This window comes from Ambystoma mexicanum, chromosome 6p, assembly GCF_040938575.1.
Source record: "Ambystoma mexicanum isolate Mex_15411 chromosome 6p, UKY_AmexF1_1, whole genome shotgun sequence".
Lineage (NCBI taxonomy): Eukaryota > Metazoa > Chordata > Amphibia > Caudata > Ambystomatidae > Ambystoma > Ambystoma mexicanum.
In genome coordinates, this window is record NC_090935.1 from 1,555,028,231 (window position 1) to 1,555,046,227 (window position 17,997).

Consider the following 17,997-nt stretch of genomic DNA (forward strand, 5'->3'; position numbering starts at 1 on the left):
GAGAGGGTTTCCCAGGCTTCAGGCCTCTGGGAACAGCATGTGGCTAATTTTTTAATTAAAATGCAGCCTTTGAAGTCAGCTGAGTCAAATCCCTTTGTACAGCAACTGCACTCAGTTCTCCAGTCAGAGTTTAGACCGCTAGTGCCGCCTAGAGGATTTTGTTGGCACTGCATGCAACTTTGGGATTTTCTTGGATTAATGCATTCTAAACACACACAAAAAGGGTTGAATCTTTAAAGTGGTCCAATGAGTCACGATTTCAGCAACTTTTTGACATCAGTAAAAGTGGATTTTGTCAACAAAGACCTTTCTTTACACTGGTGGGTGGCAAGTTAGGTAACCATTTTGGTGTGCGCACAACTGCGCAGCTGTCCTGGATTCTGGGATGAAATGATGGGCGGCGACAGCGCATCCCCATCTTTACCCACTCCAATTATTTATTTTTGTTCTGGGGCAAAATGATGGGCAGCGACAGCTTAATCCCCATATTTACCCCGTCTAATGATTCCACATGGGTCAAAACAATGGTTTCAGACTACTGTGCGGGTAGTCCAATGGTGGTTTTAGGCAGCGTCCTTCTGTGCCCATAACATCGGCAAAAATGGGTGGCAGCCTATTCTTCCTGCATTTCCCGGTGCATTTTCTGGGAAGCTCTGGTCATCATGATGTTTTCATGTCAGTACTGCACAGTTTTGAGGTAGGGCTAGGATGCATGGGTAAATACATCCCACAGTTGGATATTCCCATCTCATGTTATAGGAAGGGTCTCAGGTTTGGTATTAGAAGCATTGAGATATCACATCTCATGCTATAGGAAGGGTCTCAGGATTGGAATGGGAAGGACTTGGATATCACATCTCATGCTATAGGGAGGGTCTCAAGTTTGATATTAGAAGCTTTGAGATATCACATCTCATGATATCGGAAGGGTCTCAGGATTGGAATGGGAAGGAGTTGGATATCACATCTCATGATAAAGGAAGGGTCTAAGGTTTGGAAGGGGAAGGATTTGGATATCACATCTCATGTTATATTACGGGTTTCAGGTTTGGTATTAGAAGCATTGAGATATCAAGTCTCAGAGTATAGGAAGGGTCTCAGAATTGGAATGGGAAGGAGTTGGATATCACATCTCAAGCTATAGGAAGGGTCTCAGGATTGGAATGGGAAGGACTTGGATATCACATCTCATCCAATAGGAAGGGTGTCAGGTTTGGAATGGGAAGGAATTGGATATCACATCTCATGTTATAGGAAGGATCTCAGGTTTGGTATTAGAAGCATTGAGATATCACATCTCATGCTATAGGAAGGGTCTCAGGATTGGAATGTGAAGGATTTGGATATCACATCTCATGCTAAAGGAAGGGTCTCAGGTTTGGTAGAAGCATTGAGATATCACGTCTCTGCTATCGGAAGGGTCTCAGGATTGGATTGGGAAGGAGTTGGATATCCCTTCTCATGCTATAGGAAGGGTCTCAGGATTTGAATGGCAAGGAGTTGGATATCACATCTCATGCCATAGGAAGGGTCTCAGGTTTGGTATAAGCATTGAGATATCACATCTCTGCTATCGGAAGGGTCTCAGGATTGGAATGGGAAGGAGTTGGATATTCCCATCTCATGTTATAGGAAGGGTCTCAGGTTTGGTATTAGAAGCATTGAGATATCACATCTCATGCTATAGGAAGGGTCTCAGGATTGGAATGGGAAGGACTTGGATATCACATCTCATGCTATAGGGAGGGTCTCAAGTTTGATATTAGAAGCTTTGAGATATCACATCTCATGATATCGGAAGGGTCTCAGGATTGGAATGGGAAGGAGTTGGATATCACATCTCATGATAAAGGAAGGGTCTAAGGTTTGGAAGGGGAAGGATTTGGATATCACATCTCATGTTATATTACGGGTCTCAGGTTTGGTATTAGAAGCATTGAGATATCAAGTCTCAGAGTATAGGAAGGGTCTCAGAATTGGAATGGGAAGGAGTTGGATATCACATCTCAAGCTATAGGAAGGGTCTCAGGATTGGAATGGGAAGGACTTGGATATCACATCTCATGCTATAGGAAGGCTCTCAGGTTTGGAAGGGGAAAGAGTTGGATATCACATTTCATGTTAGAGGTAGGATCTCAGGTTTGGTATTAGAGGCATTGAGATATCACATCTCATGCTATCAGAAGGGTCTCAGGAATGGAATGGGAAGGAGTTGGATATCACATCTCATGCTAAAGGTAGGGTCTCAGGTTTGGAAGGGGAAGGATTTGGATATCACATCTCATGTTTTAGGAAGGATCTCAGGTTTGGTATTAGAAGCATTGAGATATCACATCTCATGCTATCGGAAGGATCTCAGGTTTGGTATTAGAAGCATTGAGATATCACATCTCATGCTATCAGAAGGGTCTCAGGATTGGAATGGGAAGGAGTTGGATATCACATCTCATGCTAAAGGGAGGGTCTCAGGTTTGGAAGGGGAAGGATTTGGATATCACATCTCATGTTATCGGAAGGATCTCACGTTTGGTATTAGAAGTATTGAGATATCATATCTCATGCTATAGGAAGGGTCTCAGGATTGGAATGGGAAAGAGTTGGATATCACATCTCATGCTATAGGGAGTGTCTCAGGATTGGAATGGGAAGGACTTAGATATCACATATCATGCTATAGGGAGGGTCTCAGTTTTGATATTAGAAGCATTGAGATATCACATCTCATGCTATCGGAAGTGTCTCAGGATTGGAATGGGAAGGAGCTGGATATCACATCTCATGCTAAAGGAAGGGTCTCAGGTTTGGAACGGGAAGGATTTGGATATCACATCTCATGTTATAGGAAGGGTCTCAGGTTTGGTATAAGCATTGAGATATCACATCTCTGCTATCGGAAGTGTCTCAGGATTGGAATGGGAAGGAGTTGGATATCACATCTCATGTTATAGGATGGGTCTCAGGTTTGTTATTAGAATCATTGAGATATCATATTGCATGCTGTAGGAAGGGTCTAAGGGTTGGAATGGGAAGGACTTGGATATCACATCTCATGCTATAGATAGGCTCTTAGGTTTGGAAAGGGAAGGAGTTGGATATCACATTTCATGTTAGAGGAAGGATCTCAGGTTTGGTATTAGAAGCATTGAGATATCACATCTCATGCTATAGGAAGGGTCTCAGGATTGGAATGGGAAGTAGTTGGATATCACATCTCATGCTATAGGAAGGGTCTCAGGTTTAGTATAAGCATTGAGATATCACATCTCATGCTATAGGACGGGTCACAGGATAGGAAAGGAAGGAGTTGGATATCACATCTCATGTTATAGGAAGGATCTCAGGTTTGGTATTAGAAGCATTGAGACATCACATCTCATGTTATAGGAAGGGTCTCAGGGTTGGAATGGGAAGGAGTTGGATATCACATCTCATCCAATAGGAAGGGTCTCAGGTTTGGAATGGGAAGGAATTGGATATCACATCTCATGTTATAGGAAGGATCTCAGGTTTGGTATTAGAAGCATTGAGATATCACATCTCATGCAATAGGAAGGGTCTCAGGATTGGAATGTGAAGGATTTGGATATCACATCTCATGCTAAAGGAAGGGTCTCAGGTTTGGTAGAAGCATTGAGATATCACGTCTCTGCTATCGGAAGGGTCGCAGGATTGGATTGGGAAGGAGTTGGATATCCCTTCTCATGCTATAGGAAGGGTCTCAGGATTTGAATGGCAAGGAGTTGGATATCACATCTCATGCCATAGGAAGGGTCTCAGGTTTGGTACAAGCATTGAAATATCACATCTCTGCTATCGGAAGGGTCTCAGGATTGGATTGGGAAGGAGTTGGATATCCCTTCTCATGCTATAGGAAGTGTCTCAGGTTGGAATGGGAAGGAGTTGGATATCACATCTCATGTTATAGGAAGGGTCTCAGGATTGGAATGGGAAGGATTTGGATATCACATCTCTTGCTATAGGAAGGGTCTCAGGATTGGAATGGGTAGGAGTTGGATATTACTTTCTTGCTATAGGAAGGGTCTCATGTTTGGAATGGGAAGGAGTTGGATATCACATATGCTATAGTTAGTGTCTCAGGTTTGGAACGGGAAGGAGTTGGATATCACATCTCATGTTATAGGAAGGGTCTCAGGTTTGGTATAAGCATTGAGATATCACATCTCTGCTATCGGAAGCGGATCAGGATTGGAATGGGAAGGAGTTGGATATCCCATCTCATGTTATAGTAAGAGTCTCTGGTTTGGTATTAGAATCATTGAGATATCACATCACATGCTCTAGGAAGGGTCTAAGGATTGGAATGGGATGGACTTGGATATCACATCTCATGCTATAGGTAGGCTCTCAGGTTTGGTATAAGCATTGAGATATCACATCTCATGCTATAGGAAGGGTCTCAGGATTGGAATGGGAAGGATTTGGATATCACATCTCATGCTATAGGAAGGGTCTCAGATTTGGTATAAGCATTGAGATATCACATCTCATGCTAAAGGAAGGGTCTCAGGATTGGAATGGGAAGGAGTTGTATATGACATCTCAGGCCATAGGAAGGGTCTCAGGTTTGGTATAAGCATTGAGATATCACATCTCTGCTATCGGAAGGGTCTCAGGATTGCAATGGGAAGGAGTTGGATATCCCATCTCATGTTATAGGAAGAGTCTCAGGTTTGGTATTAGAAGCATTGAGATATCACATCTCATGCTATAGGAAGTGTCTCAAGATTGGAATGGGAAGGACTTGGATATCACATCTCATGCTATAGGGAGGGTCTCAAGTTTGATATTAGAAGCATTGAGATATCACATCTCATGCTATAGGAAGGGTCTCAGGATTGGAATGGGAAGGAGTTGGATATCACATCTCATGCTATAGGAAGGGTCTCAGGTTTGGTATAAGCAGTGAGATATCACATCTCATGCTATAGGAAGGATCTCAGGTTTGGTATAAGCATTGAGATATCACATGTTTGCTATCGGAAGGGTCTCAGGATTGGAATGGGAAGGAGTTGTATATTCCCATCTCATGTTATAGGAAGGGTCTCAGGTTTGGTATTAGAAGCATTGAGACATCACATCTCATGCTATAGGAAGGGTCTCAGGATTGGAATGGGAAGGACTTGGATATCACATCTCATGCTATAGGGAGGGTCTCGAGTTTGATATTAGAAGCATTGAGATATCACATCTCATGATATCGGAAGGGTCTCAGGATTGGAATGGGAAGGAGTTGGATATCACATCTCATGATAAAGGAAGGGTCTAAGGTTTGGAAGGGGAAGGATTTGGATATCACATCTCATGTTATAGGACGGGTCTCAGGTTTGGTATTAGAAGCATTGAGATATCAAGTCTCATGGTATAGGAAGGGTCTCAGAATTGGAATGGGAAGGAGTTGGATATCACATCTCAAGCTATAGGAAGGGTCTCAGGATTGGAATGGGAAGGAGTTTGATATCACATCTCATGCAATAGTATGGGTCTCAGGTTTGGTATAAGCATTGGGATATCAAATCTCATGCTATCGGAAGGGTATCAGGATTGGAATTCCAAGGAGTTGGATATCCCATCTCATGCTATAGGAAGGGTCTCAGGTTGGAATGGGAAGGAGTTGGATATCACATCTCATGCTAAAGGGAGGGTCTCAGGTTTGGAAGGGGAAGGATTTGGATATCACATCTCATGTTATAGGAAGGATCTCAGGTTTGGTATAAGAAGCATTGAGATATCACATCTCATGCTATCGGAAGAATCTCAGATTTGGTATTAGAGGCATTGAGATATCACATCTCATGCCATCATAAGGGTCTCAGGATTGGAATGGGAAGGAGTTGGATATCACATCTCATGCTATAGGAAGGGTCTCAGGTTTGGAACGGGAAGGAGTTGGATATCACATCTCATGTTATAGGAAGAGTCTCAGGTTTGGTATAAGCATTGAGATATCAAATCTCTGCAATCGGAAGTGTCTCAGGATTGGGATGGGAAGGAGTTGGATATCACATCTCATGCTATAGGAAGGGTCTCAGGTTTGGAACGGGAAGGAGTTGGATATCCCATCTCATGTTATAGGACTGGTCTCATGTTTGGTATTAGAAGAATTGAGATATCACATCTCTGCTATCGGAAGTGTCTCAGGATTGGAATGGGAAGGAGTTGGATATCACATCTCATGTTATAGGACGGGTCTCAGGTTTGTTATTAGAATCATTGAGATATCATATTGCATGCTGTAGGAAGGGTCTAAGGATTGGAATGGAAGGACTTGGATATCACATCTCATGCTATAGGTAGGCTCTCAGGTTTGGAAAGGGAAGGAGTTGGATATCACATTTAATGTTAGAGGAAGGATCTCAGGTTTGATATTAGAGCCATTGGATATCACATCTCATGCTATAGGAAGGGTCTCAGGATTGGAATGGGAAGGAGTTGGATATCACATCTCATGCTATAGGAAGGGTTTTAGGTTTGGTATAAGCATTGAGATATCACATCTCATGCTATAGGAAGGGTCTCAGGATTGGAATGGGAAGGATCTGTATATGACATCTCATGCCATAGGAAGGGTCTCAGGTTTGGTATAAGCATTGAGATATCACATCTCTGCTTTCGGAAGGGTCTCAGGATTGTAATGGGAAGGAGTTGGATATCCCATCTCATGTTATAGGAAGAGTCTCAGGTTTGGTATAGAAGCATTGAAATATCACATCTCATGCTATAGGAAGTGTCTCAGGATTGGAATGGGAAGGACTTGGATATCACATCTCATGCTATAGGAAGGGTCTCAGGTTTGGTATAAGCAGTGAGATATCACATCTCATGCTATAGGAAGTGTCTCAGGATTGGAATGGGAAGGAGTTGGATATCACATCTCATGTTATAGGAAGGATCTCAGGTTTGGTATAAGCATTGAGATATCACATGTTTGCTATCGGGAGGGTCTCAGGATTGGAATGGGAAGGAGTTGGATATTCCCATCTCATGTTATAGGAAGGGTCTCAGGTTTGGTATTAGAAGCATTGAGACATCACATCTCATGCTATAGGAAGGGTCTCAGGATTGGAATGGGAAGGACTTGGATATCACATCTCATGCTATAGGGAGGGTCTCAAGTTTGATATTAGAAGCATTGAGATATCACATCTCATGCTATAGGAAGGGTCTCAGTATTGGAATGGGAAGGAGTTGGATATCACATCTCATGCTATAGGAAGGGTCTCAGGTTTGGTATAAGCATTGAGATATTACATCTCTGCTATGGGAAGGGTCTCAGGATTGGAATGGGAAGGAGTTGGATATTCCCATCTCATGTTATAGGAAGGGTCTATCAGGTCTTAGCATGAGACTCTTCCTATAACATTAGATGTGATATCCAACTCCTTCCCGTTCCTAACCTGAGACCCTTCCTATAGCATGAGATGTGATATCCAACTCCTTCCCATTCCAATCCTGAGACCCTTCCGATAGCTTGAGATGTGATATCTCAATGCTTCTAATATCAATACTGAGACCCTCCCTATAGCATGAGATGTGATATCTAAGTCCTTCCCATTCCAATCCTGAGACCCTTACGATAGCAGAGATGTGATATCTCAATGCTTATACCAAACCTGAGACCCTTCCTATAGCATGAGATGTGATATCCAACTCCTTCTCATTCCAATCCTGAGACCCTTCCTATAGCATGATATGTGAAATCTCAATGCTTCTACCAAAACTGAGACCCTTCCTTTAGCATGAGATGTGATATCCAACTCCTTCCCATTCCAATCCTGAGACCAGTCCTATAGCATGAGATGTGATATCTCAATGCTTCTAATACCAAACCTGAGATCCTTCCTATAACATGAGATGTGATATCCAACTCCTTCCCATTCCAATCCTGAGACCCTTCCTATAGCATGAGATGTGATATCTCAATGCTTCTAATACCAAACCTGAGATCCTTCCGATAGCATGAGATGTGATATCTCAATGCTTCTAATACCAAACCTGAGATACTTCCTATAACATGAGATGTGATATCCAAATCCTTCCCCTTCCAAACCTGAGACCCTCCCTTTAGCATGAGATGTGATATCTCAATGCTTATACCAAACCTGAGACCCTTCCTATAGCATGAGATGTGATATCCAACTCCTTCCCATTCCAATCCTGAGACCCTTCCTATAGCATGATATGTGAAATCTCAATGCTTCTACCAAAACTGAGACCCTTCCTTTAGCATGAGATGTGATATCCAACTCCTTCCCATTCCAATCCTGAGACCAGTCCTATAGCATGAGATGTGATATCTCAATGCTTCTAATACCAAACCTGAGATCCTTCCTATAACATGAGATGTGATATCCAACTCCTTCCCATTCCAATCCTGAGACCCTTCCTATAGCATGAGATGTGATATCTCAATGCTTCTAATACCAAACCTGAGATCCTTCCGATAGCATGAGATGTGATATCTCAATGCTTCTAATACCAAACCTGAGATACTTCCTATACCATGAGATGTGATATCCAAATCCTTCCCCTTCCGAACCTGAGACCCTCCCTTTAGCATGAGATGTGATATCCAACTCCTTCTCGTTCCAATCCTGATACCCTTCTGATAGCATGAGATGTGATATCTCAATGCCTCTAATACCAAACCTGAGATCCTACCTCTAACATGAAATGTGATATCCAACTCCTTCCCTTTCCAAACCTGAGAGCCTTCCTACAGCATGAGATGTGATATCCAAGTCCTTCCCATTCCAATCCTGAGACCCTTCCTATAACATGAGATGTCATATCCAACTCCTTCCCATTCCAACCTGATACCCTTCCTATAGCATGAGATGGGATATCCAACTCCTTCCAAATCCAATCCTGATACCCTTCCGATAGCATGAGATGTGATATCCCAATGCTTCTACAAAACCTGATACCCATACCATGGCATGAGATGTGATATCAAACTCCCGTCCCATACCATGAGACTTGATATCTCAATGCTTCTAATACCAAACCTGAGACCGGTCCAATAACATGAGATGTGATATCCAAATCCTTCCCCTTCCAAACCTTAGACCCTTCCTTTATCATGAGATGTGATATCCAGGTCCTTCCCATTCCATTCCTGAGACCCTTCCTATAGCATGAGATGTGATATCTCAATGCTTCTAATACCAAACCTGAGACCCTTCCTATAACATGAGATGTGATATCCAAGTCCTTCCCATTTCAATCCTGAGACCCTTCCTATAGCATGAGATGTGATATCTCAATGCTTCTAATACCAAACCTGAGACCCTTCCTATAACATGAATTCTGATATCCAAGTCCTTCCCATTCCAATCCTGAGACCCTTCCAATAGCAGAGATGTGATATCTCAATGCTTCTAATATCAAACCTGAGACCTGTCCTATAACATGAGGTGGGATATCCAACTCCTTCCCGTTCCAAACCTGATACCCTTCCTATAGCATGAGATGTGATATCCAATTCCTTCCCATCCCAATCCTGAGACACCTCCGATAGCAGAGATGTGATATCTCAATGCTTATACCAAACCTGAGACTCTTCCTATAACATGAGATGTGATATCTAACTCCTTTCCGTTCCAAACCTGAGACCCTTCCTATAGCATGAGATGTGATATCCAACTCCTTCCCGTTCCAAACCTGATACCCTTCCTATAGCATGAGATGTGATATCCAATTCCTTCCCATCCCAATCCTGAGACACCTCCGATAGCAGAGATGTGATATCTCAATGCTTATACCAAACCTGAGACTCTTCCTATAACATTAGATGTGATATCCCATTCCTTTCCGTTCCAATCCTGAGACCCTTCCTATAGCATGAGATGTGATATCTCAATGCTTATACCAAATCTGAGACCCTTCCTATAGCATGAGATGTGATATCCAACTCCTTCCCATTCCAATCCTGAGACCCTTACTATAGCATGAGATGTGATATCTCAATGCTTCTAATACCAAACCTGAGATCCTTCCTATAACAAGAGATGTGATATCCAACTCCTTCCCATTCCAATCCTGAGACCCTTATGATAGCATGAGATGTGATATCTCAATGCCTCTAATACCAAACCTGAGATACTTCCGATAGCATTAGATGTGATATCTCAATGCTTCTAATACCAAACCTGAGATCCTTCCTATAACATGAGATGTGATTTCCAAATCCTTCCCCTTCCAAACCTGAGACCCTCCCTTTAGCATGAGATGTGATATACAATTCCTTCCCATTCCAATCCTGAGACCCTTCCTATAGCATGATATGTGAAATCTCAATGCTTCTACCAAAACTGAGACCCTTCCTTTAGCATGAGATGTGATATCCAACTCCTTCCCATTCCAATCTTGAGACCAGTCCTATAGCATGAGATGTGATATCTCAATGCTTCTAATACCAAACCTGAGGTCCTTCCTATAACATGAGATGTGATATCCAACTCCTTCCCATTCCAATCCTGAGACCCTTCCTATAGCATGAGATGTGATATCTCAATGCTTCTAATACCAAACCTGAGATCCTTCCGATAGCATGAGATGTGATATCTCAATGCTTCTAATACCAAACCTGAGATACTTCCTATAACATGAGATTTGATATCCAAATCCTTCCCCTTCCGAACCTGAGACCCTCCCTTTAGCATGAGATGTGATATCCAACTCCTTCTCATTCCAATCCTGATACCCTTCTGATAGCATGAGATGTGATATCTCAATGCCTCTAATACCAAACCTGAGATCCTACCTCTAACATGAAATGTGATATCCAACTCCTTCCCTTTCCAAACCTGAGAGCCTTCCTACAGCATGAGATGTGATATCCAAGTCCTTCCCATTCCAATCCTGAGACCCTTCCTATAACATGAGATGTCATATCCAACTCCTTCCCATTCCAACCTGATACCCTTCCTATAGCATGAGATGGGATATCCAACTCCTTCCAAATCCAATCCTGATACCCTTCCGATAGCATGAGATGTGATATCCCAATGCTTCTACAAAACCTGATACCCATACCATGGCATGAGATGTGATATCAAACTCCCGTCCCATACCATGAGACTTGATATCTCAATGCTTCTAATACCAAACCTGAGACCGGTCCAATAACATGAGATGTGATATCCAAATCCTTCCCCTTCCAAACGTTAGACCCTTCCTTTATCATGAGATGTGATATCCAAGTCCTTCCCATTCCATTCCTGAGACCCTTCCTATAGCATGAGATGTGATATCTCAATGCTTATACCAAATCTGAGACCCTTCCTATAGCATGAGATGTGATATCCACCTCCTTCCCATTCCAATCCTGAGACCCTTCCTATAGCATGAGATGTGATATCTCAATGCTTCTAATACCAAACCTGAGATCCTTCCTATAACATGAGATGTGATATCCAACTCCTTCCCATTCCAATCCTGAGACCCTTATGATAGCATGAGATGTGATATCTCAATGCCTCTAATACCAAACCTGAGATACTTCCGATAGCATGAGATGTGATATCTCAATGCTTCTAATACCAAACCTGAGATCCTTCCTATAACATGAGATGTGATTTCCAAATCCTTCCCCTACTAAACCTGAGACCATCCCTTTAGCATGAGATGTGATATACAACTCCTTCCCATTCCAATCCTGAGACCCTTCTGATAGCATGAGATGTGATATCTCAATGCCTCTAATACCAAACCTGAGACCCTTCCTATGGCATGAGATGTCATATACAACAACTTCCCATTCCAATCCTGAGACCCTTCCTATAGCATGAGATCTGATATCTCAATGCTTATACCAAACCTGAGACCCTTCCTATAGCATGAGATGTGATATCCAACTTCTTCCCATTCCAATCCTAAGACCCTTCCTATAACATGAGATGTGATGTCTCAATGCTTCTAATACCAAACCTGAGGTCCTTCCTATAACATGAGATGTGATATCCAACTCCTTCCCATTCCAATCCTGAGACCCTTCCTATAGCATGAGATGTGATATCTCAATGCTTCTAATACCAAACCTGAGATCCTTCCGATAGCATGAGATGTGATATCTCAATGCTTCTAATACCAAACCTGAGAAACTTCCTATAACATGAGATTTGATATCCAAATCCTTCCCCTTCCGAACCTGAGACCCTCCCTTTAGCATGAGATGTGATATCCAACTCCTTCTCATTCCAATCCTGATACCCTTCTGATAGCATGAGATGTGATATCTCAATGCCTCTAATACCAAACCTGAGATCCTACCTCTAACATGAAATGTGATATCCAACTCCTTCCCTTTCCAAACCTGAGAGCCTTCCTACAGCATGAGATGTGATATCCAAGTCCTTCCCATTCCAATCCTGAGACCCTTCCTATAACATGAGATGTCATATCCAACTCCTTCCCATTCCAACCTGATACCCTTCCTATAGCATGAGATGGGATATCCAACTCCTTCCAAATCCAATCCTGATACCCTTCCGATAGCATGAGATGTGATATCCCAATGCTTCTACAAAACCTGATACCCATACCATGGCATGAGATGTGATATCAAACTCCCGTCCCATACCATGAGACTTGATATCTCAATGCTTCTAATACCAAACCTGAGACCGGTCCAATAACATGAGATGTGATATCCAAATCCTTCCCCTTCCAAACGTTAGACCCTTCCTTTATCATGAGATGTGATATCCAAGTCCTTCCCATTCCATTCCTGAGACCCTTCCTATAGCATGAGATGTGATATCTCAATGCTTATACCAAATCTGAGACCCTTCCTATAGCATGAGATGTGATATCCACCTCCTTCCCATTCCAATCCTGAGACCCTTCCTATAGCATGAGATGTGATATCTCAATGCTTCTAATACCAAACCTGAGATCCTTCCTATAACATGAGATGTGATATCCAACTCCTTCCCATTCCAATCCTGAGACCCTTATGATAGCATGAGATGTGATATCTCAATGCCTCTAATACCAAACCTGAGATACTTCCGATAGCATGAGATGTGATATCTCAATGCTTCTAATACCAAACCTGAGATCCTTCCTATAACATGAGATGTGATTTCCAAATCCTTCCCCTACTAAACCTGAGACATCCCTTTAGCATGAGATGTGATATACAACTCCTTCCCATTCCAATCCTGAGACCCTTCTGATAGCATGAGATGTGATATCTCAATGCCTCTAATACCAAACCTGAGACCCTTCCTATGGCATGAGATGTCATATACAACTCCTTCCCATTCCAATCCTGAGACCCTTCCTATAGCATGAGATCTGATATCTCAATGCTTATACCAAACCTGAGACCCTTCCTATAGCATGAGATGTGATATCCAACTTCTTCCCATTCCAATCCTAAGACCCTTCCTATAACATGAGATGTGATGTCTCAATGCTTCTAATACCAAACCTGAGATCTTTCCTATAATATGATATGTGATATCCAACTCCTTCCCATTCCAATCCTGAGACCCTTCCTATAGCATGAGATGTGATATCTCAATGCTTATACCAAACCTGAGACCCTTCCTATAGCTTGAGATGTGATATCGAACTCCTTAACATTCCAATCCCGAGACCCTTCCTATAGCATGAGATGTGATATCTCAAGGCCTCTAATACCAAACCTGAGATCCTTCCTCTAACATGAAATGTGATATCCAACTCCTTCCCCTTCCAAACCTGAGAGCCTTCCTATAGCATGAGATATGATATCCAAGTCCTTCCCATTCCAATCCTGAGACCCTTCCTATAACATGAAATGTGATATCCAACTCCTTCCCATTCCAACCTGAGACCCTTCCTATAGCATGAGATGGGCTATCCAACTCCTTCCAAATCCAATACTGATACCCTTCCAATAGCATGAGATGTGATATCCCAATGCTTCTACCAAACCTGAGACCCATACTATGGCATAAGATGTGATATCAAACGCCTTCCCATTCCAATCCTGAGACCCTTCCTATAGCTTGAGATGTGATATCCAACTCCTTCCCATTCCAATTCTGAGACCCTTCCTATACCATGAGACTTGATATCTCAATGCTTCTAATACCAAACCTGAGACCCGTCCTATAACATGAGATGTGATATCCAAATCCTTCCCCTTCCAAACCTTAGACCCTTCCTTTATCATGAGATGTGATATCCAACTCCTTCCCATTCCAATCCTGAGACCCTTCCGATATCATTAGATTTGTTATCTCAATGCTTCTAATATCAAACTTGAGACCCTCCCTATAGCATGAGATGTGACATCCAAGCCCTCCCCATTCCAATCCTGAGACCCTTCCTATAGCATGAGATGTGATATCTCAATGCTTCTAATACCAAACCTGAGACCCTTCCTATAACATGAGATGGGATATCCAACTCCTTCCCATTCCAATCCTGAGACCCTTCCGATAGCAGAGATGTGATATCTCAATGCGTATACCAACCTGAGACCCTTCCTATAACATGAGATGTGATATCCAACTCCTTCCCATTCCAAACCTGAGACCCTTCCTATAGCATATGTGATATCCAACTCCTTCCAATTCCAAACATGAGACCCTTCCCATAGCAAGAATGTAATATCCAACTCCTTCCCATTCTAATCCTGAGACCATTCCTATAGCATGAGATGTGATATCTCAATGCTTCTAATACCAAACCTGAGATCCTTCCTATGACATGAGATGTGCTATCCAATTCCTTCCCATTCCAAACCTGAGACCCTTCCTACAGCATGCGATGTGATATCTCAATGCTTCTAATACCAAACCTGAGACCAGTCCTATAACATGAGATGGGATATCCAACTCCTTCCCGTTCCAATCCTGAGACACTTCCGATTGCAGAGATTTGATATCTCAATGCTTATACCAAACCTGAGACTCTTCCCATAACATGAGATGTGATATCCAACTCCTTCCCGTTCCAAACCTGAGACCCTTCCTATAGCATGAGATGTGATATCCAAATCCTTCCCATCCCAATCCTGAGACACTTCCAATTGCAGAGATGTGATATCTCAATGCTTATACCAAACCTGAGACTCTTCCTATAACACGAGATGTGATATCCAACTCCTTCCCGTTCCAAACCTGAGACCCTTCCTATAGCATGAGATGTGATATCCAACTCCTTCCCATTCCAATCCTGAGACCCTTCCAATAGCATGAGATGTGATATCTCAATGCCTCTAATACCAAACCTGAGATCCTTCCTATAACATGTGATGTGATATTCAAATCCTTCCCCTTCCAAACCTGAGACCCTCCCTTTAGCATGAGATGTGATATACAACTCCTTCCCATTCCAATCCTGAGACCCTTCTGATAGCATGAGATGTGATATCTCAATGCCTCTAATACCAAACCTGAGATCCTACCTCTAACATGAAATGTGATATCCATCTCCTTCCCTTTCCAGACCTGAGACCCTGCCTATAGCATGAGCTGTGATATCCAAGTCCTTCCCATTCCAATCCTGAGACCCTTCCTATAGCATGTGATGTGATATCTCAATGCTTATACCAAACCTGAGACCCTTCTTATGGCATGAGATGTCATATACAACTCCTTCCCATTCCAATCCTGGGACCCTTCCTATAGCATGAGATGTGATATCTCAATGCTTATACCAAACCTGAGACCCTTCCTATAGCATGAGATGTGATATCTCAAGGCCTCTAATACCAAACCTGAGATCCTTCCTCTAACATGAGATGTGATATCCAACTCCTACCCATTCCAATCCTGAGACCCTTCCTATAGCAAGAGATGTGATATCCAAATCCTTCCAATTCCAATCCTGAGACCCTTCCTATAACAAGAGATGTGATATCCAACTCCTTCCCATTCCAACCTGAGACACTTCCTATAGCATGAGAAGGGATATCCAACTCCTCCGCAATCCAATCCGGAGACCCTTCCGATAGCAGAGATGTGATATCTCAATGCTTATACCAAACCTGAGACCCTTCCTATGGCATGATATGTGATATCCAACTCCTTGCCATTCAAATCCTGAGACCCTTTTATAGCATGGGAAGGGATATCCAACTCCTTTCCAATCCAATCCTGAGACCCTTCCGATAGCAGAGATGTGATATCTCAACGCTTCTACCAAACCTGAGACCCTTCCTTTAGCATGAGATGTGATATCCAAATCCTTCGCATTCCAATCCTGAGACCCTTCCTATAGCATGAGATGTGATATCTCAATGGTTCTAATACCAAACCTGAGATCCTTCCTATAACATGAGATGTGATATCCAATTCCTTCCCATTCCAAACCTGAGACCCTTCCTATAACATGAAATGTGATATCTCAAGGCCTCTAATACCAAACCTGAGATCCTTCCTCTAACATGAAATGTGATATCCAACTCCTTCCCATTCCAAACCTGAGACCCTTCCTATAACATGAAATGTGATATCCAACTCCATCCCATTCCAACCTGAGACCTTTCCTATAGCATGAGATGGGATATCCAACTCCTTCCAAATCCAATACTGATACCATTCCGATAGCATGAGATGTGATATCCCAATGCTTCTACCAAATCTGAGACCCATACTATGGCATGAGATGTGATATCAAACTCCTTCCCATTCCAACCCTGAGACCCTTCCTAAAGCTTGAGATGTGATATCCAATTTCTTCCCATTCCAATTCTGAGACCCTTCCTATACCATGAGACTTGATATCTCAATGCTTCTAATACCAAACCTGAGACCCGTCCTATAACATGAGATGTGATATCCAAATCCTTCCCCTTCCAAACCTTAGACCCTTCCTCTATCATGAGATGTGATATCCAACTCCTTCCCATTCCAATCCTGAGACCCTTCCTATAGCATGAGATGTGACATCCAAGTCCTCCCCATTCCAATCCTGAGACCCTTCCTATAGCATGAGATGTGATATCTCAATGCTTCTAATACCAAACCTGAGACCCTTCCTATAACATGAGATGGGATATCCAACTCAGATGGGATATCCAACTCCTTCCCATTCCAATCCTGAGACCCTTCCGATAGCAGAGATGTGATATCTCAATGCTTATATCAAACCTGAGACCCTTCCTATGGCCTGAGATGTCATATACAACTCCTTCCCATTCCAATCCTGAGACCCTTCCTATAGCATGAGATGTGATATCTCAATGCTTATACCAAATCTGAGACCCTTCCTATAGCATGAGATGTGATATCCAACTCCTTCCCATTTCAATCCTGAGACCCTTCCTATAGCATGAGATGTGATGTCTCAATGCTTCTAATACCAAACCTGAGATCCTTCCTATAACATGAGATGTGATATCCAACTCCTTCCCATTCCAATCCTGAGACCCGTATGATAGCATGAGATGTGATATCTCAATGCCTCTTATACCAAACCTGAGATCCTTCCGATAGCATGAGATGTGATATCTCAATGCTTCTAATACCAAACCTGAGATCCTTCCTATAATATGAGATGTGATTTCCAAATCCTTCCCCTTCCAAACCTGAGACCCTCCCTTTAGCATGAGATGTGATATCCAACTTCTTCCCATTCCAATCCAGAGACCCTTCTGATAGCATGAGATGTGATATCTCAATGCCTCTAATACCAAACCTGAGATCCTACCTCTAACATGAAATGTGATATCCATCTCCTTCCCTTTCCAAACCTGAGACCCTGCCTATAGCATGAGATGTGATATCCAAGTCCTTCCCATTCCAATCCTGAGACCCTTCCTATAGCATGTGATGTGATATCTCAATGCTTATACGAAACCTGAGACCCTTCCTATGGCATGAGATGTCATATACAACTCCTTCCCATTCCAATCCTGAGACCCTTCCTATAGCATGAGATGTGATATCTCAATGCTTATACCAAACCTGAGACCCTTCCTATAGCATGAGATGTGATATCCAACTTCTTCCCATTCCAATCCAGAGACCCTTCCTA